Here is a 22313-nt window from a genome sequence, read left to right as displayed (position 1 = left end):
AACGTGATATGGCCGTAGGCGAAAGCTACAGTTTTGTTAGGCTACTTATAGAAAAAAAATGGAATGATTGACAGGAAAAAAAAAATAAAAAGAGATGCCTACAGCATCCGGTGTTCCCAGGCGGTCTCCCATCCAAGTACTGACCGGACTCGACGTTGCTTAACTTCCGAGATCGAACGAGATCGGGTGTATTCAACGTGATATGGCCGTAGGCGAAAGCTACAGTTTTGTTAGGCTACTTATAGAAAAAAAATGGAATGATTGACAGGAAAAAAAAAATAAAAAGAGATGCCTACAGCATCCGGTGTTCCCAGGCGGTCTCCCATCCAAGTACTGACCGGACTCGACGTTGCTTAACTTCCGAGATCGAACGAGATCGGGTGTATTCAACGTGATATGGCCGTAGGCGAAAGCTACAGTTTTGTTAGGCTACTTATAGAAAAAAAATGGAATGATTGACAGGAAAAAAAAAATAAAAAGAGATGCCTACAGCATCCGGTGTTCCCAGGCGGTCTCCCATCCAAGTACTGACCGGACTCGACGTTGCTTAACTTCCGAGATCGAACGAGATCGGGTGTATTCAACGTGATATGGCCGTAGGCGAAAGCTACAGTTTTGTTAGGCTACTTATAGAAAAAAAATGGAATGATTGACAGGAAAAAAAAAATAAAAAGAGATGCCTACAGCATCCGGTGTTCCCAGGCGGTCTCCCATCCAAGTACTGACCGGACTCGACGTTGCTTAACTTCCGAGATCGAACGAGATCGGGTGTATTCAACGTGATATGGCCGTAGGCGAAAGCTACAGTTTTGTTAGGCTACTTATAGAAAAAAAATGGAATGATTGACAGGAAAAAAAAAATAAAAAGAGATGCCTACAGCATCCGGTGTTCCCAGGCGGTCTCCCATCCAAGTACTGACCGGACTCGACGTTGCTTAACTTCCGAGATCGAACGAGATCGGGTGTATTCAACGTGATATGGCCGTAGGCGAAAGCTACAGTTTTGTTAGGCTACTTATAGAAAAAAAATGGAATGATTGACAGGAAAAAAAAAATAAAAAGAGATGCCTACAGCATCCGGTGTTCCCAGGCGGTCTCCCATCCAAGTACTGACCGGACTCGACGTTGCTTAACTTCCGAGATCGAACGAGATCGGGTGTATTCAACGTGATATGGCCGTAGGCGAAAGCTACAGTTTTGTTAGGCTACTTATAGAAAAAAAATGGAATGATTGACAGGAAAAAAAAAATAAAAAGAGATGCCTACAGCATCCGGTGTTCCCAGGCGGTCTCCCATCCAAGTACTGACCGGACTCGACGTTGCTTAACTTCCGAGATCGAACGAGATCGGGTGTATTCAACGTGATATGGCCGTAGGCGAAAGCTACAGTTTTGTTAGGCTACTTATAGAAAAAAAATGGAATGATTGACAGGAAAAAAAAAATAAAAAGAGATGCCTACAGCATCCGGTGTTCCCAGGCGGTCTCCCATCCAAGTACTGACCGGACTCGACGTTGCTTAACTTCCGAGATCGAACGAGATCGGGTGTATTCAACGTGATATGGCCGTAGGCGAAAGCTACAGTTTTGTTAGGCTACTTATAGAAAAAAAATGGAATGATTGACAGGAAAAAAAAAATAAAAAGAGATGCCTACAGCATCCGGTGTTCCCAGGCGGTCTCCCATCCAAGTACTGACCGGACTCGACGTTGCTTAACTTCCGAGATCGAACGAGATCGGGTGTATTCAACGTGATATGGCCGTAGGCGAAAGCTACAGTTTTGTTAGGCTACTTATAGAAAAAAAATGGAATGATTGACAGGAAAAAAAAAATAAAAAGAGATGCCTACAGCATCCGGTGTTCCCAGGCGGTCTCCCATCCAAGTACTGACCGGACTCGACGTTGCTTAACTTCCGAGATCGAACGAGATCGGGTGTATTCAACGTGATATGGCCGTAGGCGAAAGCTACAGTTTTGTTAGGCTACTTATAGAAAAAAAATGGAATGATTGACAGGAAAAAAAAAATAAAAAGAGATGCCTACAGCATCCGGTGTTCCCAGGCGGTCTCCCATCCAAGTACTGACCGGACTCGACGTTGCTTAACTTCCGAGATCGAACGAGATCGGGTGTATTCAACGTGATATGGCCGTAGGCGAAAGCTACAGTTTTGTTAGGCTACTTATAGAAAAAAAATGGAATGATTGACAGGAAAAAAAAAATAAAAAGAGATGCCTACAGCATCCGGTGTTCCCAGGCGGTCTCCCATCCAAGTACTGACCGGACTCGACGTTGCTTAACTTCCGAGATCGAACGAGATCGGGTGTATTCAACGTGATATGGCCGTAGGCGAAAGCTACAGTTTTGTTAGGCTACTTATAGAAAAAAAATGGAATGATTGACAGGAAAAAAAAAATAAAAAGAGATGCCTACAGCATCCGGTGTTCCCAGGCGGTCTCCCATCCAAGTACTGACCGGACTCGACGTTGCTTAACTTCCGAGATCGAACGAGATCGGGTGTATTCAACGTGATATGGCCGTAGGCGAAAGCTACAGTTTTGTTAGGCTACTTATAGAAAAAAAATGGAATGATTGACAGGAAAAAAAAAATAAAAAGAGATGCCTACAGCATCCGGTGTTCCCAGGCGGTCTCCCATCCAAGTACTGACCGGACTCGACGTTGCTTAACTTCCGAGATCGAACGAGATCGGGTGTATTCAACGTGATATGGCCGTAGGCGAAAGCTACAGTTTTGTTAGGCTACTTATAGAAAAAAAATGGAATGATTGACAGGAAAAAAAAAATAAAAAGAGATGCCTACAGCATCCGGTGTTCCCAGGCGGTCTCCCATCCAAGTACTGACCGGACTCGACGTTGCTTAACTTCCGAGATCGAACGAGATCGGGTGTATTCAACGTGATATGGCCGTAGGCGAAAGCTACAGTTTTGTTAGGCTACTTATAGAAAAAAAATGGAATGATTGACAGGAAAAAAAAAATAAAAAGAGATGCCTACAGCATCCGGTGTTCCCAGGCGGTCTCCCATCCAAGTACTGACCGGACTCGACGTTGCTTAACTTCCGAGATCGAACGAGATCGGGTGTATTCAACGTGATATGGCCGTAGGCGAAAGCTACAGTTTTGTTAGGCTACTTATAGAAAAAAAATGGAATGATTGACAGGAAAAAAAAAATAAAAAGAGATGCCTACAGCATCCGGTGTTCCCAGGCGGTCTCCCATCCAAGTACTGACCGGACTCGACGTTGCTTAACTTCCGAGATCGAACGAGATCGGGTGTATTCAACGTGATATGGCCGTAGGCGAAAGCTACAGTTTTGTTAGGCTACTTATAGAAAAAAAATGGAATGATTGACAGGAAAAAAAAAATAAAAAGAGATGCCTACAGCATCCGGTGTTCCCAGGCGGTCTCCCATCCAAGTACTGACCGGACTCGACGTTGCTTAACTTCCGAGATCGAACGAGATCGGGTGTATTCAACGTGATATGGCCGTAGGCGAAAGCTACAGTTTTGTTAGGCTACTTATAGAAAAAAAATGGAATGATTGACAGGAAAAAAAAAATAAAAAGAGATGCCTACAGCATCCGGTGTTCCCAGGCGGTCTCCCATCCAAGTACTGACCGGACTCGACGTTGCTTAACTTCCGAGATCGAACGAGATCGGGTGTATTCAACGTGATATGGCCGTAGGCGAAAGCTACAGTTTTGTTAGGCTACTTATAGAAAAAAAATGGAATGATTGACAGGAAAAAAAAAATAAAAAGAGATGCCTACAGCATCCGGTGTTCCCAGGCGGTCTCCCATCCAAGTACTGACCGGACTCGACGTTGCTTAACTTCCGAGATCGAACGAGATCGGGTGTATTCAACGTGATATGGCCGTAGGCGAAAGCTACAGTTTTGTTAGGCTACTTATAGAAAAAAAATGGAATGATTGACAGGAAAAAAAAAATAAAAAGAGATGCCTACAGCATCCGGTGTTCCCAGGCGGTCTCCCATCCAAGTACTGACCGGACTCGACGTTGCTTAACTTCCGAGATCGAACGAGATCGGGTGTATTCAACGTGATATGGCCGTAGGCGAAAGCTACAGTTTTGTTAGGCTACTTATAGAAAAAAAATGGAATGATTGACAGGAAAAAAAAAATAAAAAGAGATGCCTACAGCATCCGGTGTTCCCAGGCGGTCTCCCATCCAAGTACTGACCGGACTCGACGTTGCTTAACTTCCGAGATCGAACGAGATCGGGTGTATTCAACGTGATATGGCCGTAGGCGAAAGCTACAGTTTTGTTAGGCTACTTATAGAAAAAAAATGGAATGATTGACAGGAAAAAAAAAATAAAAAGAGATGCCTACAGCATCCGGTGTTCCCAGGCGGTCTCCCATCCAAGTACTGACCGGACTCGACGTTGCTTAACTTCCGAGATCGAACGAGATCGGGTGTATTCAACGTGATATGGCCGTAGGCGAAAGCTACAGTTTTGTTAGGCTACTTATAGAAAAAAAATGGAATGATTGACAGGAAAAAAAAAATAAAAAGAGATGCCTACAGCATCCGGTGTTCCCAGGCGGTCTCCCATCCAAGTACTGACCGGACTCGACGTTGCTTAACTTCCGAGATCGAACGAGATCGGGTGTATTCAACGTGATATGGCCGTAGGCGAAAGCTACAGTTTTGTTAGGCTACTTATAGAAAAAAAATGGAATGATTGACAGGAAAAAAAAAATAAAAAGAGATGCCTACAGCATCCGGTGTTCCCAGGCGGTCTCCCATCCAAGTACTGACCGGACTCGACGTTGCTTAACTTCCGAGATCGAACGAGATCGGGTGTATTCAACGTGATATGGCCGTAGGCGAAAGCTACAGTTTTGTTAGGCTACTTATAGAAAAAAAATGGAATGATTGACAGGAAAAAAAAAATAAAAAGAGATGCCTACAGCATCCGGTGTTCCCAGGCGGTCTCCCATCCAAGTACTGACCGGACTCGACGTTGCTTAACTTCCGAGATCGAACGAGATCGGGTGTATTCAACGTGATATGGCCGTAGGCGAAAGCTACAGTTTTGTTAGGCTACTTATAGAAAAAAAATGGAATGATTGACAGGAAAAAAAAAATAAAAAGAGATGCCTACAGCATCCGGTGTTCCCAGGCGGTCTCCCATCCAAGTACTGACCGGACTCGACGTTGCTTAACTTCCGAGATCGAACGAGATCGGGTGTATTCAACGTGATATGGCCGTAGGCGAAAGCTACAGTTTTGTTAGGCTACTTATAGAAAAAAAATGGAATGATTGACAGGAAAAAAAAAATAAAAAGAGATGCCTACAGCATCCGGTGTTCCCAGGCGGTCTCCCATCCAAGTACTGACCGGACTCGACGTTGCTTAACTTCCGAGATCGAACGAGATCGGGTGTATTCAACGTGATATGGCCGTAGGCGAAAGCTACAGTTTTGTTAGGCTACTTATAGAAAAAAAATGGAATGATTGACAGGAAAAAAAAAATAAAAAGAGATGCCTACAGCATCCGGTGTTCCCAGGCGGTCTCCCATCCAAGTACTGACCGGACTCGACGTTGCTTAACTTCCGAGATCGAACGAGATCGGGTGTATTCAACGTGATATGGCCGTAGGCGAAAGCTACAGTTTTGTTAGGCTACTTATAGAAAAAAAATGGAATGATTGACAGGAAAAAAAAAATAAAAAGAGATGCCTACAGCATCCGGTGTTCCCAGGCGGTCTCCCATCCAAGTACTGACCGGACTCGACGTTGCTTAACTTCCGAGATCGAACGAGATCGGGTGTATTCAACGTGATATGGCCGTAGGCGAAAGCTACAGTTTTGTTAGGCTACTTATAGAAAAAAAATGGAATGATTGACAGGAAAAAAAAAATAAAAAGAGATGCCTACAGCATCCGGTGTTCCCAGGCGGTCTCCCATCCAAGTACTGACCGGACTCGACGTTGCTTAACTTCCGAGATCGAACGAGATCGGGTGTATTCAACGTGATATGGCCGTAGGCGAAAGCTACAGTTTTGTTAGGCTACTTATAGAAAAAAAATGGAATGATTGACAGGAAAAAAAAAATAAAAAGAGATGCCTACAGCATCCGGTGTTCCCAGGCGGTCTCCCATCCAAGTACTGACCGGACTCGACGTTGCTTAACTTCCGAGATCGAACGAGATCGGGTGTATTCAACGTGATATGGCCGTAGGCGAAAGCTACAGTTTTGTTAGGCTACTTATAGAAAAAAAATGGAATGATTGACAGGAAAAAAAAAATAAAAAGAGATGCCTACAGCATCCGGTGTTCCCAGGCGGTCTCCCATCCAAGTACTGACCGGACTCGACGTTGCTTAACTTCCGAGATCGAACGAGATCGGGTGTATTCAACGTGATATGGCCGTAGGCGAAAGCTACAGTTTTGTTAGGCTACTTATAGAAAAAAAATGGAATGATTGACAGGAAAAAAAAAATAAAAAGAGATGCCTACAGCATCCGGTGTTCCCAGGCGGTCTCCCATCCAAGTACTGACCGGACTCGACGTTGCTTAACTTCCGAGATCGAACGAGATCGGGTGTATTCAACGTGATATGGCCGTAGGCGAAAGCTACAGTTTTGTTAGGCTACTTATAGAAAAAAAATGGAATGATTGACAGGAAAAAAAAAATAAAAAGAGATGCCTACAGCATCCGGTGTTCCCAGGCGGTCTCCCATCCAAGTACTGACCGGACTCGACGTTGCTTAACTTCCGAGATCGAACGAGATCGGGTGTATTCAACGTGATATGGCCGTAGGCGAAAGCTACAGTTTTGTTAGGCTACTTATAGAAAAAAAATGGAATGATTGACAGGAAAAAAAAAATAAAAAGAGATGCCTACAGCATCCGGTGTTCCCAGGCGGTCTCCCATCCAAGTACTGACCGGACTCGACGTTGCTTAACTTCCGAGATCGAACGAGATCGGGTGTATTCAACGTGATATGGCCGTAGGCGAAAGCTACAGTTTTGTTAGGCTACTTATAGAAAAAAAATGGAATGATTGACAGGAAAAAAAAAATAAAAAGAGATGCCTACAGCATCCGGTGTTCCCAGGCGGTCTCCCATCCAAGTACTGACCGGACTCGACGTTGCTTAACTTCCGAGATCGAACGAGATCGGGTGTATTCAACGTGATATGGCCGTAGGCGAAAGCTACAGTTTTGTTAGGCTACTTATAGAAAAAAAATGGAATGATTGACAGGAAAAAAAAAATAAAAAGAGATGCCTACAGCATCCGGTGTTCCCAGGCGGTCTCCCATCCAAGTACTGACCGGACTCGACGTTGCTTAACTTCCGAGATCGAACGAGATCGGGTGTATTCAACGTGATATGGCCGTAGGCGAAAGCTACAGTTTTGTTAGGCTACTTATAGAAAAAAAATGGAATGATTGACAGGAAAAAAAAAATAAAAAGAGATGCCTACAGCATCCGGTGTTCCCAGGCGGTCTCCCATCCAAGTACTGACCGGACTCGACGTTGCTTAACTTCCGAGATCGAACGAGATCGGGTGTATTCAACGTGATATGGCCGTAGGCGAAAGCTACAGTTTTGTTAGGCTACTTATAGAAAAAAAATGGAATGATTGACAGGAAAAAAAAAATAAAAAGAGATGCCTACAGCATCCGGTGTTCCCAGGCGGTCTCCCATCCAAGTACTGACCGGACTCGACGTTGCTTAACTTCCGAGATCGAACGAGATCGGGTGTATTCAACGTGATATGGCCGTAGGCGAAAGCTACAGTTTTGTTAGGCTACTTATAGAAAAAAAATGGAATGATTGACAGGAAAAAAAAAATAAAAAGAGATGCCTACAGCATCCGGTGTTCCCAGGCGGTCTCCCATCCAAGTACTGACCGGACTCGACGTTGCTTAACTTCCGAGATCGAACGAGATCGGGTGTATTCAACGTGATATGGCCGTAGGCGAAAGCTACAGTTTTGTTAGGCTACTTATAGAAAAAAAATGGAATGATTGACAGGAAAAAAAAAATAAAAAGAGATGCCTACAGCATCCGGTGTTCCCAGGCGGTCTCCCATCCAAGTACTGACCGGACTCGACGTTGCTTAACTTCCGAGATCGAACGAGATCGGGTGTATTCAACGTGATATGGCCGTAGGCGAAAGCTACAGTTTTGTTAGGCTACTTATAGAAAAAAAATGGAATGATTGACAGGAAAAAAAAAATAAAAAGAGATGCCTACAGCATCCGGTGTTCCCAGGCGGTCTCCCATCCAAGTACTGACCGGACTCGACGTTGCTTAACTTCCGAGATCGAACGAGATCGGGTGTATTCAACGTGATATGGCCGTAGGCGAAAGCTACAGTTTTGTTAGGCTACTTATAGAAAAAAAATGGAATGATTGACAGGAAAAAAAAAATAAAAAGAGATGCCTACAGCATCCGGTGTTCCCAGGCGGTCTCCCATCCAAGTACTGACCGGACTCGACGTTGCTTAACTTCCGAGATCGAACGAGATCGGGTGTATTCAACGTGATATGGCCGTAGGCGAAAGCTACAGTTTTGTTAGGCTACTTATAGAAAAAAAATGGAATGATTGACAGGAAAAAAAAAATAAAAAGAGATGCCTACAGCATCCGGTGTTCCCAGGCGGTCTCCCATCCAAGTACTGACCGGACTCGACGTTGCTTAACTTCCGAGATCGAACGAGATCGGGTGTATTCAACGTGATATGGCCGTAGGCGAAAGCTACAGTTTTGTTAGGCTACTTATAGAAAAAAAATGGAATGATTGACAGGAAAAAAAAAATAAAAAGAGATGCCTACAGCATCCGGTGTTCCCAGGCGGTCTCCCATCCAAGTACTGACCGGACTCGACGTTGCTTAACTTCCGAGATCGAACGAGATCGGGTGTATTCAACGTGATATGGCCGTAGGCGAAAGCTACAGTTTTGTTAGGCTACTTATAGAAAAAAAATGGAATGATTGACAGGAAAAAAAAAATAAAAAGAGATGCCTACAGCATCCGGTGTTCCCAGGCGGTCTCCCATCCAAGTACTGACCGGACTCGACGTTGCTTAACTTCCGAGATCGAACGAGATCGGGTGTATTCAACGTGATATGGCCGTAGGCGAAAGCTACAGTTTTGTTAGGCTACTTATAGAAAAAAAATGGAATGATTGACAGGAAAAAAAAAATAAAAAGAGATGCCTACAGCATCCGGTGTTCCCAGGCGGTCTCCCATCCAAGTACTGACCGGACTCGACGTTGCTTAACTTCCGAGATCGAACGAGATCGGGTGTATTCAACGTGATATGGCCGTAGGCGAAAGCTACAGTTTTGTTAGGCTACTTATAGAAAAAAAATGGAATGATTGACAGGAAAAAAAAAATAAAAAGAGATGCCTACAGCATCCGGTGTTCCCAGGCGGTCTCCCATCCAAGTACTGACCGGACTCGACGTTGCTTAACTTCCGAGATCGAACGAGATCGGGTGTATTCAACGTGATATGGCCGTAGGCGAAAGCTACAGTTTTGTTAGGCTACTTATAGAAAAAAAATGGAATGATTGACAGGAAAAAAAAAATAAAAAGAGATGCCTACAGCATCCGGTGTTCCCAGGCGGTCTCCCATCCAAGTACTGACCGGACTCGACGTTGCTTAACTTCCGAGATCGAACGAGATCGGGTGTATTCAACGTGATATGGCCGTAGGCGAAAGCTACAGTTTTGTTAGGCTACTTATAGAAAAAAAATGGAATGATTGACAGGAAAAAAAAAATAAAAAGAGATGCCTACAGCATCCGGTGTTCCCAGGCGGTCTCCCATCCAAGTACTGACCGGACTCGACGTTGCTTAACTTCCGAGATCGAACGAGATCGGGTGTATTCAACGTGATATGGCCGTAGGCGAAAGCTACAGTTTTGTTAGGCTACTTATAGAAAAAAAATGGAATGATTGACAGGAAAAAAAAAATAAAAAGAGATGCCTACAGCATCCGGTGTTCCCAGGCGGTCTCCCATCCAAGTACTGACCGGACTCGACGTTGCTTAACTTCCGAGATCGAACGAGATCGGGTGTATTCAACGTGATATGGCCGTAGGCGAAAGCTACAGTTTTGTTAGGCTACTTATAGAAAAAAAATGGAATGATTGACAGGAAAAAAAAAATAAAAAGAGATGCCTACAGCATCCGGTGTTCCCAGGCGGTCTCCCATCCAAGTACTGACCGGACTCGACGTTGCTTAACTTCCGAGATCGAACGAGATCGGGTGTATTCAACGTGATATGGCCGTAGGCGAAAGCTACAGTTTTGTTAGGCTACTTATAGAAAAAAAATGGAATGATTGACAGGAAAAAAAAAATAAAAAGAGATGCCTACAGCATCCGGTGTTCCCAGGCGGTCTCCCATCCAAGTACTGACCGGACTCGACGTTGCTTAACTTCCGAGATCGAACGAGATCGGGTGTATTCAACGTGATATGGCCGTAGGCGAAAGCTACAGTTTTGTTAGGCTACTTATAGAAAAAAAATGGAATGATTGACAGGAAAAAAAAAATAAAAAGAGATGCCTACAGCATCCGGTGTTCCCAGGCGGTCTCCCATCCAAGTACTGACCGGACTCGACGTTGCTTAACTTCCGAGATCGAACGAGATCGGGTGTATTCAACGTGATATGGCCGTAGGCGAAAGCTACAGTTTTGTTAGGCTACTTATAGAAAAAAAATGGAATGATTGACAGGAAAAAAAAAATAAAAAGAGATGCCTACAGCATCCGGTGTTCCCAGGCGGTCTCCCATCCAAGTACTGACCGGACTCGACCTTACCAGGTGGTGTTTCCAAATTTTTTACGGTCTATTTTGTGCCGAATAACTAACGCGGTAAAAATACGGAGGGACACACGCGTAGCAGCGAAGTAAATTGGTCTAAGGGACTGTGTATGGGGTTTTCTAACTGCGACGTCCTGTTCATTGGTTTTATTGACATTTGAAACAAACTTGAACTTTTCTGATATATAGATAGGTAGGTAGGTAGGTAGGTAGGTAGGTAGGTTGATAGATAGATGGATGGATGGATGGATGGATGGATGGATGGATGGATGGATGGATGGATGGATCGATGGATGGATGGATGGATCGATGGATCGATGGATAGATGGATGGATGGATGGATGGATGGATGGATGGATGGATGGATGGATGGACGGATGGATGGATCGATGGATCGATGGATGGATGGATGGATGGATCGATGGATGGATGGATCGATGGATCGATGGATCGATGGATGGATGGATGGATGGATGGATGGATGGATGGATGGATGCATGGATGGATGGATGGATGGATGGATGGATGGATGGATGGATGGATGGACATATGGATATAGCTATCTCGCTGGCTTACTAGATCGTAATTTAACTCGTGCTACTTTATCTTTGAAATCAACAGCAACAACAACAACAACAACAACAACAATAGTCTGAATAATGCAAACCCCCGCTGATCCTCTAGCGTTTCCGGCTTTGGTTCTGTTTGTGCCAGATGGTTGTTATATTTAATAGAAAATACTAGTCAAGCGCAAATGCACGCTTTCTCCTTAGTTTTGGATCCAGATTCATTGGCTATTGCTATGAATGTGTTATAGATATGCACCATCTTAAGTTTATTATTTCCAGACATACCCGTTCGTTGAGTGCTGCGAACACACCCTTGGTATTACTAATAGCACAGCTTCTTTATCAAGAGCGCTATCTGATAAAAACTTCATTGGTATATATGCTATAGCAGTAATGCGACCCAGACAGTGCCTTTCTGTGTATCTGCGCCTATGGGGATAGTGGAAAACGTATCCTCAATTTTTATCTTTATTTTTCTTTATGGCACAGAGATAACATGAAGGTGTGTAGTACTAAGCTCTTCCGTTTCCTTACATGATCTTCATAATCTATTTAATTAAGGATCAATAGACTGATCTTTCCTGTTCTTGATATCAAATACATGAAAGTTCAAAGAAAGCCAAACTTTAGTGAAAGAACCTGGTACCCAAAGACAATTGCAATGTTGGTGTTGTCTCCTACAGAATATTGCTTGACTTTGTGAGCACACCTGTCTGCATTTGCCGCTAAAGCTAGCTAGCTAGTTATTTATCCATCCATCCATCCAGTCTCCAAGCAGATGTAAAACAAGAGCTTTGAAAAAAAGCTGGTGTTTTGTCCACGTTTAGGCAAGGAAATTAACCCCCTTGGTTTATAAGTGTGCAATGGTTTCTCCTGTTTTTTAAGTAAAATCTGCCAAAGGAAGTTACTGAAGTTTATTGTAGCCGACTCTGCTAATGATTTTAGCACTTAATATCAACATGTGTAAATTATTGTTACTTTATGTATCAGAGGTTTTATCTTTGAAAATCTGTAACATTGTAGCTGACCCTACAATGTTGTATATCAATAAAGGTGAATGAATTTGACTTCCAGGCACTTTTGATTTTGCCCACTTACAAGTATGCTTCTTACTCAGTAGATTTGCCTTAAAAATCCTTTTTCTGAACCCTGGGGACAGATCCAATAAACTTATTCAGGAAGTGCTTCCCACTGTGGCCTTGCTGCAGTTTGAAAGGTGGATTGGCCCCCATAGCTACATAAACACATAAAAATCCCAGACTGTCTCTGGCTTGAAACAAAGGCAGGAGAAGATTAGCATAATACTGGTGAACAAGATTCAAATATTTTTTTCTACTGGTTTTCAAAGTAACATTATGAAACCATACAGAATGACACAGACTGACTTAAACAAAGTTACATAGTCAAAACAACTTTCAGTTTTTACAAAATCAACCTTGTGTTCAAATAAAAACTCTCAAATCAGCCTGTCAAAGTTGTTTCAAAGTGTCTAACTGTATAATTGCAACTTGGAAATGCCCTCCTCACAGTTGAATTCAAATGCCTGATAGTTGTGTGTCTACAAGTATGACTTGCAGCTGTGGTACCTACATGGTATTCTAAAAGTCAGTTATATAGACTGGAGCTCTGTGGAACTTGTAAGGCAGAACTGCACATGAAACAGAGCATGGTATTTTAGCCAGTGTTGTCATTTATATTCTGGGTTACATAAAGATAACTTCTTCATGTATAATCATACATCAATTCCTTACCTGTTATCTCTAAATTTCAAAAGTTTTTTTAGAGTATCTTGGGTGGTGGTCTTAGCCAGGCCACCACCCACTGACCCTGGTTTACGTTAGCCGAATTTATTGGGTGATTTTATAGTACAAGCATGGTCTTTAATGTCATAATATTGCATAAGCACCATTGAATCATCAGCACTATGGTAATTAAGTGAAATAGAAGTTCACAACAGCTAAGGTTCTATTTAAAATGACTACCAAATGTCAAACAAGTGTTCAAACCAATTAACAGCTACCTCATCCCTATTATTATGATTTCCGCATTTACAACATTGCTTCCTTATTTTCCTGGATAATTTTGCTAAAATTCATGAAAATTCCCATATTTTTGTGCCGAGCGGCGTCACTTTCCACGTCCGTGTTGTCTGAATGAAGTCGATACTGAACAATGGAGCATTTGCTACTGTAACAAAGGATCGCTGTTTTGCAAACAATATCAAGAGCCTCTGTTTACATCGGGAATAGAAGTTAAGAGGCGAGTGTTTTGCAAGAATCATCTTACCGCGCATAGGAGCCGCTGCACGGTATTTTCCATTACAATGAACAGAAAAATTCGAATGCCGGGTTCGGAATCTATGAAGTCCTGTTCATAAGACAAAGGCCTTGTATATATTACATGAATATTCAAAAGTAACGAATATAAAATATTTGTTTATTTATCAATAAAAAAATAGAAATATGATATTCATAAGTATGATATTGATAGATTGATATAATATTAATATATATTTTTGATATCTAATATCTAACAAGAAAAAAATCCACTCACGGACTCGATCCCGGATCTTCCGGATCCGAACTACTACGACGTTACCAGTTGAGCTAAGTTGTAGTGTGGAGTATGCGTCTCTGTACATAATGCTTTAACCTCACTACATGGTATTATTTATGTCGATTTTTGGACGTTTTCTTGACGAAATCATTTTTCTTCTTCTGCAATCTTGTGGTATAGATGTAATATGGTCATTTTTCAGGACATCAAAGTCCGAAACCACAATGCAATGATATTTTCGAACAGTTGTAGCAGTTACATGCGGTCGCCCTCCTATGTGTCATGCAAATCAAGCCTGTCTGGTTTTTCTTGCTCCCTCCCTTGCCATATAAGGCAACGGCTATACAACGATTTTGGAAGGTATTGCCATATAAGGTCATATGGTGTGCGACAGTGTTGAACCAAGGAGGTTAGTTGAACCATGCAGCAGCCCTGCAAGGTAAGAGCGATAACATGGTGTTTTGTCGCGAAGGTGACAAAACACAAAAAAGGAATGTCGTAACAAATACTAGACCTTGTACAGCTGTTTGATGCTGATAGTAATTTCAAAGTACCAAATTATTCATAATCGTTCAAATCAGGAAGTTTTGGAACTAATATTCACAGTAGCCAACCGACCATTAAAAAACTTTTTGGCTAAACTTTTTTTTTCACATGCTCACATCAATCTTTATGGATCCCAAAGGATGTCATCCATATGATTATATCAACTAGGCCTAATACTAAATCATCAAAGTAACAGTTAAAAGCAACGACCTTTTTCCTTTGGCCAACTTTTTGTTTGTCTTGTTGAATAAACATATATTATTCAACACTTCCAAGTGTTCAACACTTCCAAGTGTAAGGAATTCACTATGCCATTAAAGTGCTTAAGTTTTTTAACGGTTTTCGTGCGGGGGCTGGTAAAATTTTACCCGCGAGACTCAAAACTCCAGCCAACAAAGCACTTTGGCGCTGTTCGGTAAATTTCAACAAGTTTTAACTGGTTGTATCGTTTAAACCAAAAGTCAAGCTTTTGTATTTGTTTCTTTTTTTTCAAACTTAAAAGTCAACCTACGCTTTTGTTGCGTTTGTTTGGATTTTGTCGTGTATGTTTGTTCGGAACATGCTAATAGACGTGTGAGGCAGACCAGAAAGAACAGTCATGTGATGAGGGACATGTCTGTGGCTGACTTAAATATATCTGGCCAGGTCCAGTGAAAACACTGGAGGCGGTGCTACTCAGCACAATGTTAGTTTTCATTATCATTTCATATTGGCAATAACATGCTATAATTTGTACATCTATCATCATTATCGTCATCGGCTTCTTAGTCATTGCAACATGTCAATTATCTTTTCTCAAATAACGATTTGGATAGGTACGAAGATGCAAGGAAGTTTAAACAAAACTCCTTGGTACAAGTATGATATATTAGAGGGTCTGCATGGGGTACTGGTCCCTACAACGCTTTACGCTAAATTCAAAAGAACCACCTACGTATTACGCTAAAATCTGGTTGCCTCGCTGCAAATAACGTGACTGACACTAAAAAAAAAATAATCGGATAATAGATGGCTTTCTTTAAAGGCCGTCTACGCCTTACGGAAAAAGAGTATTGCATCCATGGGGTTGAGGGTCTTAAAAGGGAAGGACCATTCATTCGTCTTGGACGGGACCATCCATTTCATATGGAAGGAAGGTCTGAAGGGGAGAGGGGGGTCATCCATTACACACGGAGTAAGGGTCTGGGAAAGGAGGGACCATCCATTTGACATGGGTTAAGGGTCTGAGAAGGGAGGGACCATCCATTTCACAAGGACTTGGGTGGGAGAGGTGAAGTTGAGGGGAGATGGAAATCCATTTCACGTCAGAGAGGATAAAGGGAGAGGGAACATCGATTTCATACCAGTTTGAGGGTGGGCAGGGAGAATTTGATATCTCTAAAAAATATAATAGTAAATAAGAAGTAACTACACATTTCATTTTAAACAGTTTATTTGATTGCATTTTTTTACAAAACAGGAATGCATAGTGTACTGGGGAAAATATCACAAAGCTCTGATGTATCTTTGTTGGACAAGGTGGCCAGTCTTGTACAACTAGATACATGCAGATGCCACAAATATAAAAGAAAAGCGTGAACAAAAGACCTTATTGCGAAGAATGTAAACAAGAGGCAATCAAATTCATAGCATTTAGAACAAATACTACAAATTTTGATGCCATCAAAACACTGTCACAGTACATAATTTGACTACCGTTGCCTTCAGTATGCGCATAGATACAAAGGACATTCTTATCTTCTAAACAAAACAGTTGTTGTAAACGTTCATTAAGTCTGACAGTGCAGTGGCACATTACTCTCCAAGCAAAGGTCGGCTCCGGCTGGGTTTTTTTAAAACGCGTTTAGGCTTTTTTTGTCGGACTTTCTTTTCTGTCCCGTTTTCTTTATGTCGCCAAGCCGAACTTCTGCTTGTAGAATAGTGGCTACTGTCAGATAGTTTATGTGTTAGTGTGTTTGTGTTGTGTGTGTGTGTGTGTGTGCATTAGTATGTGAGTGTTAGTTTGTGTTTGTGTGTGTGTGTGTGTGTGTGTGTGTGTGTGTGTGTGCGCGTGCTCCAACATGAGCCTAAGGCCACACCAATTCAATTTCTTGGTTAACGGTTTTTTTTAATGAGCATCATTAAAACAGAAGGCCTAGGTGAAAACTTACACCTGACCCTGTTCACTCACTGAAACTGTCTGTACCAAAATACAAACTTTCCTCTGAGATTCTGTTTTCATGTTGATTTTCAAATCTAGCATTTTTTTTAAAATTCCGTTAACCAAGACATTAAATTGGTGTGGCCTAAGCTTTGAAATAAGTAGCCAAAATTACAATTGGACTTTGAATAGATGGCTACAAACTACCTCTTTACCATAAATGCGCATTATCAACATAAGTCCGGGCAAGCCGCCCGATATGATGATGATCAACATCTACTAAATCTCAAGAAATACAGAAAATACGAGAGAAAAATTAAACTTGAACCTACCTAACACATAGTAAGCTTAACTAGAATCTAGTTAGTAACACATAGTAAGCTTAACTAGAACCTAGTTAGTAACCCTAGCTAGGGTTACTAGGTCACATTTCCAAGACAGGGCCCGACCAGGATGTTTCAGAAAACAAAAAAAATTCATATGAAGAATATACATAATTTATGGTAACAAGTACTTTTTTTGCAATTTGTGTGTTTTGCTGTCTTTTATATCATTTTTGTCGGTCCCGCAAGCTTTGAAATGTGCCCTTAAAAAAGCAAGCATAACATAGTACAATGTCCATGTATACATGATTGCTGTAAAGTGTACACTTTGCATTCCAAAAAAACGACATTGACATGAACTTCATCTTCAGACTGATGGGGGCGTGGCAGGAAGTTAACCTGATCTGTGATTATCATTTCAGTTCTAGGTTCAGCCTAGAAATGTACATTTACCTGAAGCATTGGAAGCAGAGAGATCATGACCTCTTAATGGATGACAAGGTGTTGAGCACATTTTGATGACACCCTGAGTAGAGTTGATGATGAGGAGTTACGACATTTCAAAAGCAATGGCTACTTCTGCACACAGGGCTCCATCCTATTTCTGCGGTATATATGCCCGATGTATGGCAAATTCAGTTACTGTAACTATGCCAATGGCCAGGATTGCTCTCGGAGTAACTGCAAAATTCAGTGTTTCAGAGATCTGGGATTTTCCTGGTTCTGTTAGCTCACAACTACTCAGGCTCTCCAACCACCTGCCTTCCTTTCTGGCCCTGTGCCGTAGTCTTGGTTCGGGACTCCAAGATGCGACAACACAAGGCAAATTACGTAATGGTCTAGGTTCCCGACGACCCAATACCACCACATAAACAGAAAGGACAACAGTTGGTAGAAGAATCCAAGCAGTCATAAGCTAACAGAACCAGGAAAATCCCCTCTCTTGGAAACTGTGAACTTCACAATCACACCGCTAACAATCTCAGCCATTAACACAATCACAGGAACTGAACCAGTCACACACTGGATCTATACACCACAGAAACAGGCTGAAGCTGGCTGTATGCAAAAGCAGCTACCACTCACAAAATGCCCAAACCCCCTACCAACAACACCACTGAGGATGTCAACAAAAAACGTCAAGCACCCTACCACCAACCAAAAGATTGTGACTAGCACTGCCGACAATGTCTCAACTACACGGAGGGAATCATACTTTCAGTTAAAGGCTTAAAGCTATCAATGCAACATCACAAATTGATAACTTCCCATCAAGCCTGTCACATGTCAGTCCTCTGGCAGGTCGAACACACGAGCACCGGTCTTCTGGACGTCATCGTGGAGATGGCGTACTTGGCGTTGGACGATGACCTCTCAGCAGAAGTCCTGAGAGAAGACAAATTACACAGGAATTAGGACAAAACATCCAGATTAACGTCTTCTTGCTTTGTTCTAATCAAACCACTACAAATCATCATGAATTTTCTATTCCCTCCTAGCCCCTTGTCTACTTGAAGTACTGTACTGTACGTTGTACACTAACAAGACGCATTTGTAACTAACTTGGTTTCTGAAGCGCTACTATTGTTTCAACTTAAAGTTCGAAACCACCGAGAACACTCCAATTTCTCCCCATTGCGAAATTTAAACAACGCAAACTTCAATGCATTTACAGTAAAATTGATGACCGACTTCTAAGTCAAGCTATACAGATTCTACTCACAGTGGTGTTAATCCAGTCTCCTCAATTTCCTGTCTTCACTCTCTTCAAGTTCTGCAGCAGGGTCAGGATGTGCTCACAGACATCAGCTGGGACAAACACAAAAGGCTCAAGGGATGTCCAATGGTATTGGAAATGTGTGAAATACAATTAGAACTTGACACCTGTGACAAAATTTGTGCATGACCAAAAATTCAAACACAGGATTATTAAACTGAGGACCAGTGCAAATGCACGTATTATACATGCCTAATAAGTAATTACAGATCCATTTTCATAATGAATCCTATCAACATCAACTGATGGTAAGCAGAGCTAGCTATCAAACAATGCATCACAGGTAATGCTCACCTTGTCAAATGCGGCGTGTCCTTTAGGCCCTGGATGTTGTTACAAAGAAGCTTCTTTTACTGATACTTGCTGCCCTTCTCGCACTTACGTAACACTGTGCGCACTTCCAGACATATAAGTCAATGGTGCCCCATCACCATTGCTGCAAAACAAACGATTTTAGTCCAATGGCATGACAAGGGGGATTATGACATACAATTGTGGGCAGCTGAGATTAAAAGTGCATACATTGACCAAATTTTCCAACAAACAAATACGTTCCAAGTTCCAACCATGTTAGAGCGACAAACATTTTCTGCAAAGCATTGTTCAATGCTTAGGTCCCGCACAGACGCATGAATTTCAAAGAACAAAGAGATGTCCTATACAGTTGAAAGTTTGCGTTGTGTCGTTCAGGCAAATCAGAAAACTTTTTACATAGTGAATTGTTACAAACTTAACGTTACATAAAGCTTCATGTCGTCCCGCTAAACGCAGCTTTAAAAAGACGCTTTAGTCACACAGTACAGTATCGAGAAGTACTAGTACTTACTGTCGAATGTCGTGGGAAAGGCCGAGGCATCACGCCATACTTCATATCGATGGCATACGGACTGGCTCCTACTGTTCATCCATGACTCTTACGGCTGGCAGAACCGCGCGACCAAGGAGGTTAAAACCTCTTTGGTGCTACATGGACGAACCTTACGGGTGTAACGTTACTTGTGCTCAAGGCAGGGTGCATCAAACACGGGGAGTGAGCCAATCGGGGCGCGGATGCTCAGATCAAGGGCGGCAAGCGGGTCTCGTGGAGACGGAGACAGATCAACCTTGCCAGGCTGGTAGTCGATCGAAGAGTGAACCTTTCCAGGTAGTGCAAAGGCCACAAAGTCACCACGCTATACGCAGTGGCCTGTGATTGGTCAGTTGTCAGGATATTCTGGTTTGTGATTGGTCGGAAAAATGCACTTTTGGTTGTCATGGGTGATGCCACTCCGGATTGGTCATCTGTCTGATGAGATTAACCGCACTCTAGAGTCTTTCACTCCATTGGTTATCTGACCTAATAAGATTAGTATCGTTGTAACGCAAGCATTAGTCTCACCTGAGACGTCTGGACCTGGCTGCAGACAAGTATACATCATGGCGGCTAGTAAATATACCAGACTACCGATGAGGACTGATAGTTAGGTCGTATTCTACGGCATTCTGCTTTTTCATTAGATCGTATTTATTGGTTTCTGACTTGTAGGGCCTACGTTTTACTAAGTGTCCTGAAATGTGTGGGTCACGACCCGCATGATAGTATGTTAAGTGCCCCACGTGTGCCAATCAAATCAAATCAACTAACTGCGCACGACCTGTGGATAGTGGTTTATAGCCGTGTGAAGCTGATTATGCTATAGCTAGCTTCCGGTTTGGCCAGATGGCTATCATCATATTTTGGGGTCCTAGAAAATATACTGGTCAGACGCAAATGGTTCGTTTCCTTCAATATTCTACATGATTTATCTACATAACAGACTTATCATTCCTATTGTTCACATTAAGAACACACGAGCCATTAACGTTCAAATGAAGCCATAATTCATTAAAACAATGTAGGGCCTAAAGACAATATCTAACGTTGTGGGAAAAATTCCCCAAAAAAATTCCAAAATTCCTCCAGAATATTGCTTGACTCTTGGACCAAACCTGTCTGTATTTGCCACTAAAGCACAAATGCTTAATTCTAGTTACGATCTGAGACTTTAATCTTCTTTCAAATGACTTCTATTTCCAGCAAAGTATGATACAGTAGAATCCGCTTAACTGCACCACCCATTTGTCAGCGGTTTTGGTGCAATTATCCGGCTGGTACAATTATGCGAAATTCCCTGCTGGACCGCACCACCATATTTTTTCTCTTCACAGACTGGATAACGCCCCAGAGTCGAGACTTACTTGACCTTAGTAGCTAATGTAACAGTTCTTGCGCTACCATACCTCATAGAACCAGCAAAATATTGAGTTCATACTTCCAGTTTGATCAGTGACAGATCATTCTCCTTATAGCAGAGCCGAACCCGCGTACACCTCGTTCCGGCGAATGCAGGAAGTTTCTACGACGCGGATTCAGCTCTGTCAGCACGTCAGCACCGCACCATCAAAAGCGACTGCTATGTCCACCTACGCGTCTATAGCCATTGCCGAGTCGCTGTTTGGTTTCCGACTGTATGTGACGTAAAGACGCCGGTCTTTTATTATTGCAGCAGTATGTGACAATAGCGATGCCGCGACGCGAAATCAAATTCCCGCGAACGTGAATGCATTCACAGTAATTAGACAGTATACAGGTAGTGACTAGGAGTGGGTACCGGTACATAAAAGTCAGTCCAGGTCCAGGTCCAGAGGGTCAGGTCCAGGTCCGAACCTGTACCTGTACCTGATTATTGTAGTGTCGCAGTACATCATATTTTGGAGAGCGAGACACACGTAAAAGTCTCCAAACGTCATGTCTGGAACGATATAATTTCTTAGGTTTGCACTTTGTCTCAAAATTATAACTATACTCTCCTCGCCGTCTGTTTGCTCATCCTTTAAGAGTTTCTAGATATGATTCACAGCTAACGTCTTCGAAAACGACTCGTTAAATCTGCTATTTTGTATTTTCTTAGACCAGTTATGTGGCCGCCTGCTGGTAGCCTGGTACTATGAATTTTCTAATCGGTCCATAGGCCGGTCCACTGATTTTTTACGGACTGTTTTTTTTTAGACCGGTCCATTAAGAAATACCGGTTTTGTACCGGTACACGGTACCGGTACCCACCCCTAGTAGTGACCAATCTTTATTGAGTACAGCATGCTGTCTGCCAACGCGTAATGCCGCCTTGGGTAGGCGTGCGTGTCTTAATACCGACCCGCCCGGGACATCCCATATGATTCCTATCAACATAACTGTCAATGGAGACCGCCTTCTTTTGTTACTTAAACAGTTTTAGACATATTGGCGGTAGGTATCGGCTCATTTGTACGACGTTTGCCGATTTTAGAGCACCTTTTTAGTTAACTTGTCGAGGATTTTAAAGAAATTTTGGTGCAGTTATCCGGCATTGGTGACAATGTGCGGTGCAGATATGCGGAGTAACTAACAATGCAGTGAATGGGAACCGGTTTCGGATTTGGGGATTCGGTGCAATTAAATGGACTGTGCGTTTATCCGAGGTGCAATTAAGTGGCTTCGTCTGTACAATGAAAATAACATCAAAACACCCTTCAAAAATGTAGACTAGTCTGTTGCCATGGCAACGGGATTGG

General features: G+C 42.5%; 1 long non-coding RNA gene and 55 other non-coding genes across 57 annotated transcripts; all 56 read right to left on the bottom strand.

The window, feature by feature from the left end:
• Nucleotides 1–95: 95 nt before the first annotated feature.
• Nucleotides 96–214, bottom strand: LOC136431537 (5S ribosomal RNA). Its single transcript, XR_010755090.1, has one exon. It is a non-coding gene; the product is annotated as a 5S ribosomal RNA (ribosomal RNA).
• Nucleotides 215–289: 75 nt separating this feature from the next.
• On the bottom strand, nt 290–408 carry LOC136431536 (5S ribosomal RNA). The gene has a single exon (XR_010755089.1). It is a non-coding gene; the product is annotated as a 5S ribosomal RNA (ribosomal RNA).
• A 75-nt stretch (nt 409–483) lies between these two features.
• On the bottom strand, nt 484–602 carry LOC136431535 (5S ribosomal RNA). Its single transcript, XR_010755088.1, has one exon. It is a non-coding gene; the product is annotated as a 5S ribosomal RNA (ribosomal RNA).
• Nucleotides 603–677: 75 nt separating this feature from the next.
• On the bottom strand, nt 678–796 carry LOC136431534 (5S ribosomal RNA). Its single transcript, XR_010755087.1, has one exon. It is a non-coding gene; the product is annotated as a 5S ribosomal RNA (ribosomal RNA).
• Nucleotides 797–871: 75 nt separating this feature from the next.
• LOC136431533 (5S ribosomal RNA) lies at nt 872–990 on the bottom strand. The gene has a single exon (XR_010755086.1). It is a non-coding gene; the product is annotated as a 5S ribosomal RNA (ribosomal RNA).
• Nucleotides 991–1065: 75 nt separating this feature from the next.
• Nucleotides 1066–1184, bottom strand: LOC136431918 (5S ribosomal RNA). Its single transcript, XR_010755438.1, has one exon. It is a non-coding gene; the product is annotated as a 5S ribosomal RNA (ribosomal RNA).
• A 75-nt stretch (nt 1185–1259) lies between these two features.
• LOC136431917 (5S ribosomal RNA) lies at nt 1260–1378 on the bottom strand. Its single transcript, XR_010755437.1, has one exon. It is a non-coding gene; the product is annotated as a 5S ribosomal RNA (ribosomal RNA).
• A 75-nt stretch (nt 1379–1453) lies between these two features.
• Nucleotides 1454–1572, bottom strand: LOC136431916 (5S ribosomal RNA). Its single transcript, XR_010755436.1, has one exon. It is a non-coding gene; the product is annotated as a 5S ribosomal RNA (ribosomal RNA).
• A 75-nt stretch (nt 1573–1647) lies between these two features.
• LOC136431915 (5S ribosomal RNA) lies at nt 1648–1766 on the bottom strand. The gene has a single exon (XR_010755435.1). It is a non-coding gene; the product is annotated as a 5S ribosomal RNA (ribosomal RNA).
• Nucleotides 1767–1841: 75 nt separating this feature from the next.
• LOC136431913 (5S ribosomal RNA) lies at nt 1842–1960 on the bottom strand. Its single transcript, XR_010755434.1, has one exon. It is a non-coding gene; the product is annotated as a 5S ribosomal RNA (ribosomal RNA).
• A 75-nt stretch (nt 1961–2035) lies between these two features.
• Nucleotides 2036–2154, bottom strand: LOC136431911 (5S ribosomal RNA). Its single transcript, XR_010755432.1, has one exon. It is a non-coding gene; the product is annotated as a 5S ribosomal RNA (ribosomal RNA).
• A 75-nt stretch (nt 2155–2229) lies between these two features.
• LOC136431906 (5S ribosomal RNA) lies at nt 2230–2348 on the bottom strand. Its single transcript, XR_010755429.1, has one exon. It is a non-coding gene; the product is annotated as a 5S ribosomal RNA (ribosomal RNA).
• A 75-nt stretch (nt 2349–2423) lies between these two features.
• LOC136431894 (5S ribosomal RNA) lies at nt 2424–2542 on the bottom strand. The gene has a single exon (XR_010755418.1). It is a non-coding gene; the product is annotated as a 5S ribosomal RNA (ribosomal RNA).
• A 75-nt stretch (nt 2543–2617) lies between these two features.
• LOC136431883 (5S ribosomal RNA) lies at nt 2618–2736 on the bottom strand. The gene has a single exon (XR_010755408.1). It is a non-coding gene; the product is annotated as a 5S ribosomal RNA (ribosomal RNA).
• Nucleotides 2737–2811: 75 nt separating this feature from the next.
• LOC136431877 (5S ribosomal RNA) lies at nt 2812–2930 on the bottom strand. Its single transcript, XR_010755405.1, has one exon. It is a non-coding gene; the product is annotated as a 5S ribosomal RNA (ribosomal RNA).
• Nucleotides 2931–3005: 75 nt separating this feature from the next.
• Nucleotides 3006–3124, bottom strand: LOC136431876 (5S ribosomal RNA). The gene has a single exon (XR_010755404.1). It is a non-coding gene; the product is annotated as a 5S ribosomal RNA (ribosomal RNA).
• Nucleotides 3125–3199: 75 nt separating this feature from the next.
• LOC136431875 (5S ribosomal RNA) lies at nt 3200–3318 on the bottom strand. Its single transcript, XR_010755403.1, has one exon. It is a non-coding gene; the product is annotated as a 5S ribosomal RNA (ribosomal RNA).
• Nucleotides 3319–3393: 75 nt separating this feature from the next.
• LOC136431874 (5S ribosomal RNA) lies at nt 3394–3512 on the bottom strand. The gene has a single exon (XR_010755402.1). It is a non-coding gene; the product is annotated as a 5S ribosomal RNA (ribosomal RNA).
• Nucleotides 3513–3587: 75 nt separating this feature from the next.
• On the bottom strand, nt 3588–3706 carry LOC136431873 (5S ribosomal RNA). Its single transcript, XR_010755401.1, has one exon. It is a non-coding gene; the product is annotated as a 5S ribosomal RNA (ribosomal RNA).
• A 75-nt stretch (nt 3707–3781) lies between these two features.
• Nucleotides 3782–3900, bottom strand: LOC136431872 (5S ribosomal RNA). Its single transcript, XR_010755400.1, has one exon. It is a non-coding gene; the product is annotated as a 5S ribosomal RNA (ribosomal RNA).
• A 75-nt stretch (nt 3901–3975) lies between these two features.
• LOC136431870 (5S ribosomal RNA) lies at nt 3976–4094 on the bottom strand. The gene has a single exon (XR_010755398.1). It is a non-coding gene; the product is annotated as a 5S ribosomal RNA (ribosomal RNA).
• A 75-nt stretch (nt 4095–4169) lies between these two features.
• On the bottom strand, nt 4170–4288 carry LOC136431863 (5S ribosomal RNA). Its single transcript, XR_010755397.1, has one exon. It is a non-coding gene; the product is annotated as a 5S ribosomal RNA (ribosomal RNA).
• A 75-nt stretch (nt 4289–4363) lies between these two features.
• Nucleotides 4364–4482, bottom strand: LOC136431852 (5S ribosomal RNA). Its single transcript, XR_010755391.1, has one exon. It is a non-coding gene; the product is annotated as a 5S ribosomal RNA (ribosomal RNA).
• Nucleotides 4483–4557: 75 nt separating this feature from the next.
• Nucleotides 4558–4676, bottom strand: LOC136431840 (5S ribosomal RNA). The gene has a single exon (XR_010755380.1). It is a non-coding gene; the product is annotated as a 5S ribosomal RNA (ribosomal RNA).
• Nucleotides 4677–4751: 75 nt separating this feature from the next.
• Nucleotides 4752–4870, bottom strand: LOC136431829 (5S ribosomal RNA). The gene has a single exon (XR_010755369.1). It is a non-coding gene; the product is annotated as a 5S ribosomal RNA (ribosomal RNA).
• A 75-nt stretch (nt 4871–4945) lies between these two features.
• On the bottom strand, nt 4946–5064 carry LOC136431817 (5S ribosomal RNA). The gene has a single exon (XR_010755358.1). It is a non-coding gene; the product is annotated as a 5S ribosomal RNA (ribosomal RNA).
• Nucleotides 5065–5139: 75 nt separating this feature from the next.
• LOC136431806 (5S ribosomal RNA) lies at nt 5140–5258 on the bottom strand. Its single transcript, XR_010755347.1, has one exon. It is a non-coding gene; the product is annotated as a 5S ribosomal RNA (ribosomal RNA).
• A 75-nt stretch (nt 5259–5333) lies between these two features.
• LOC136431795 (5S ribosomal RNA) lies at nt 5334–5452 on the bottom strand. Its single transcript, XR_010755336.1, has one exon. It is a non-coding gene; the product is annotated as a 5S ribosomal RNA (ribosomal RNA).
• A 75-nt stretch (nt 5453–5527) lies between these two features.
• Nucleotides 5528–5646, bottom strand: LOC136431783 (5S ribosomal RNA). The gene has a single exon (XR_010755325.1). It is a non-coding gene; the product is annotated as a 5S ribosomal RNA (ribosomal RNA).
• Nucleotides 5647–5721: 75 nt separating this feature from the next.
• On the bottom strand, nt 5722–5840 carry LOC136431772 (5S ribosomal RNA). The gene has a single exon (XR_010755314.1). It is a non-coding gene; the product is annotated as a 5S ribosomal RNA (ribosomal RNA).
• Nucleotides 5841–5915: 75 nt separating this feature from the next.
• Nucleotides 5916–6034, bottom strand: LOC136431759 (5S ribosomal RNA). The gene has a single exon (XR_010755302.1). It is a non-coding gene; the product is annotated as a 5S ribosomal RNA (ribosomal RNA).
• Nucleotides 6035–6109: 75 nt separating this feature from the next.
• Nucleotides 6110–6228, bottom strand: LOC136431748 (5S ribosomal RNA). Its single transcript, XR_010755291.1, has one exon. It is a non-coding gene; the product is annotated as a 5S ribosomal RNA (ribosomal RNA).
• Nucleotides 6229–6303: 75 nt separating this feature from the next.
• LOC136431737 (5S ribosomal RNA) lies at nt 6304–6422 on the bottom strand. Its single transcript, XR_010755280.1, has one exon. It is a non-coding gene; the product is annotated as a 5S ribosomal RNA (ribosomal RNA).
• A 75-nt stretch (nt 6423–6497) lies between these two features.
• Nucleotides 6498–6616, bottom strand: LOC136431726 (5S ribosomal RNA). The gene has a single exon (XR_010755269.1). It is a non-coding gene; the product is annotated as a 5S ribosomal RNA (ribosomal RNA).
• A 75-nt stretch (nt 6617–6691) lies between these two features.
• Nucleotides 6692–6810, bottom strand: LOC136431714 (5S ribosomal RNA). Its single transcript, XR_010755258.1, has one exon. It is a non-coding gene; the product is annotated as a 5S ribosomal RNA (ribosomal RNA).
• Nucleotides 6811–6885: 75 nt separating this feature from the next.
• On the bottom strand, nt 6886–7004 carry LOC136431702 (5S ribosomal RNA). Its single transcript, XR_010755247.1, has one exon. It is a non-coding gene; the product is annotated as a 5S ribosomal RNA (ribosomal RNA).
• A 75-nt stretch (nt 7005–7079) lies between these two features.
• LOC136431691 (5S ribosomal RNA) lies at nt 7080–7198 on the bottom strand. The gene has a single exon (XR_010755236.1). It is a non-coding gene; the product is annotated as a 5S ribosomal RNA (ribosomal RNA).
• Nucleotides 7199–7273: 75 nt separating this feature from the next.
• LOC136431679 (5S ribosomal RNA) lies at nt 7274–7392 on the bottom strand. The gene has a single exon (XR_010755225.1). It is a non-coding gene; the product is annotated as a 5S ribosomal RNA (ribosomal RNA).
• A 75-nt stretch (nt 7393–7467) lies between these two features.
• Nucleotides 7468–7586, bottom strand: LOC136431668 (5S ribosomal RNA). The gene has a single exon (XR_010755214.1). It is a non-coding gene; the product is annotated as a 5S ribosomal RNA (ribosomal RNA).
• A 75-nt stretch (nt 7587–7661) lies between these two features.
• LOC136431656 (5S ribosomal RNA) lies at nt 7662–7780 on the bottom strand. Its single transcript, XR_010755203.1, has one exon. It is a non-coding gene; the product is annotated as a 5S ribosomal RNA (ribosomal RNA).
• Nucleotides 7781–7855: 75 nt separating this feature from the next.
• On the bottom strand, nt 7856–7974 carry LOC136431643 (5S ribosomal RNA). Its single transcript, XR_010755190.1, has one exon. It is a non-coding gene; the product is annotated as a 5S ribosomal RNA (ribosomal RNA).
• A 75-nt stretch (nt 7975–8049) lies between these two features.
• On the bottom strand, nt 8050–8168 carry LOC136431631 (5S ribosomal RNA). Its single transcript, XR_010755179.1, has one exon. It is a non-coding gene; the product is annotated as a 5S ribosomal RNA (ribosomal RNA).
• A 75-nt stretch (nt 8169–8243) lies between these two features.
• Nucleotides 8244–8362, bottom strand: LOC136431619 (5S ribosomal RNA). The gene has a single exon (XR_010755168.1). It is a non-coding gene; the product is annotated as a 5S ribosomal RNA (ribosomal RNA).
• Nucleotides 8363–8437: 75 nt separating this feature from the next.
• Nucleotides 8438–8556, bottom strand: LOC136431607 (5S ribosomal RNA). The gene has a single exon (XR_010755157.1). It is a non-coding gene; the product is annotated as a 5S ribosomal RNA (ribosomal RNA).
• Nucleotides 8557–8631: 75 nt separating this feature from the next.
• On the bottom strand, nt 8632–8750 carry LOC136431595 (5S ribosomal RNA). The gene has a single exon (XR_010755146.1). It is a non-coding gene; the product is annotated as a 5S ribosomal RNA (ribosomal RNA).
• Nucleotides 8751–8825: 75 nt separating this feature from the next.
• LOC136431583 (5S ribosomal RNA) lies at nt 8826–8944 on the bottom strand. Its single transcript, XR_010755135.1, has one exon. It is a non-coding gene; the product is annotated as a 5S ribosomal RNA (ribosomal RNA).
• Nucleotides 8945–9019: 75 nt separating this feature from the next.
• LOC136431572 (5S ribosomal RNA) lies at nt 9020–9138 on the bottom strand. Its single transcript, XR_010755124.1, has one exon. It is a non-coding gene; the product is annotated as a 5S ribosomal RNA (ribosomal RNA).
• Nucleotides 9139–9213: 75 nt separating this feature from the next.
• LOC136431560 (5S ribosomal RNA) lies at nt 9214–9332 on the bottom strand. The gene has a single exon (XR_010755113.1). It is a non-coding gene; the product is annotated as a 5S ribosomal RNA (ribosomal RNA).
• Nucleotides 9333–9407: 75 nt separating this feature from the next.
• Nucleotides 9408–9526, bottom strand: LOC136431549 (5S ribosomal RNA). Its single transcript, XR_010755102.1, has one exon. It is a non-coding gene; the product is annotated as a 5S ribosomal RNA (ribosomal RNA).
• A 75-nt stretch (nt 9527–9601) lies between these two features.
• On the bottom strand, nt 9602–9720 carry LOC136431538 (5S ribosomal RNA). Its single transcript, XR_010755091.1, has one exon. It is a non-coding gene; the product is annotated as a 5S ribosomal RNA (ribosomal RNA).
• A 75-nt stretch (nt 9721–9795) lies between these two features.
• On the bottom strand, nt 9796–9914 carry LOC136431912 (5S ribosomal RNA). The gene has a single exon (XR_010755433.1). It is a non-coding gene; the product is annotated as a 5S ribosomal RNA (ribosomal RNA).
• A 75-nt stretch (nt 9915–9989) lies between these two features.
• Nucleotides 9990–10108, bottom strand: LOC136431871 (5S ribosomal RNA). Its single transcript, XR_010755399.1, has one exon. It is a non-coding gene; the product is annotated as a 5S ribosomal RNA (ribosomal RNA).
• A 75-nt stretch (nt 10109–10183) lies between these two features.
• LOC136431766 (5S ribosomal RNA) lies at nt 10184–10302 on the bottom strand. The gene has a single exon (XR_010755308.1). It is a non-coding gene; the product is annotated as a 5S ribosomal RNA (ribosomal RNA).
• A 75-nt stretch (nt 10303–10377) lies between these two features.
• On the bottom strand, nt 10378–10496 carry LOC136431649 (5S ribosomal RNA). Its single transcript, XR_010755197.1, has one exon. It is a non-coding gene; the product is annotated as a 5S ribosomal RNA (ribosomal RNA).
• Nucleotides 10497–10571: 75 nt separating this feature from the next.
• LOC136431532 (5S ribosomal RNA) lies at nt 10572–10690 on the bottom strand. Its single transcript, XR_010755085.1, has one exon. It is a non-coding gene; the product is annotated as a 5S ribosomal RNA (ribosomal RNA).
• Nucleotides 10691–15917: 5227 nt separating this feature from the next.
• Nucleotides 15918–19886, bottom strand: LOC136431381 (uncharacterized). 2 transcript variants are annotated; one of them, XR_010755043.1, is made up of 5 exons: nt 19570–19886; nt 19038–19179; nt 18690–18775; nt 17037–18352; nt 15918–17002 (listed from the first exon to the last, which is right to left on the bottom strand). It is a non-coding gene; the product is annotated as an uncharacterized lncRNA (long non-coding RNA). The 2 variants fall into 2 exon arrangements; XR_010755042.1 differs by having other exon boundaries at nt 15918–18352; nt 19570–19885.
• Nucleotides 19887–22313: the final 2427 nt, after the last annotated feature.

This window comes from Branchiostoma lanceolatum, chromosome 3, assembly GCF_035083965.1.
Source record: "Branchiostoma lanceolatum isolate klBraLanc5 chromosome 3, klBraLanc5.hap2, whole genome shotgun sequence".
Taxonomy (NCBI): domain Eukaryota; kingdom Metazoa; phylum Chordata; class Leptocardii; order Amphioxiformes; family Branchiostomatidae; genus Branchiostoma; species Branchiostoma lanceolatum.
The sequence above is the reverse complement of the archived record's forward strand: the minus strand, read 5'-3'. Positions and strand labels throughout refer to the sequence as shown.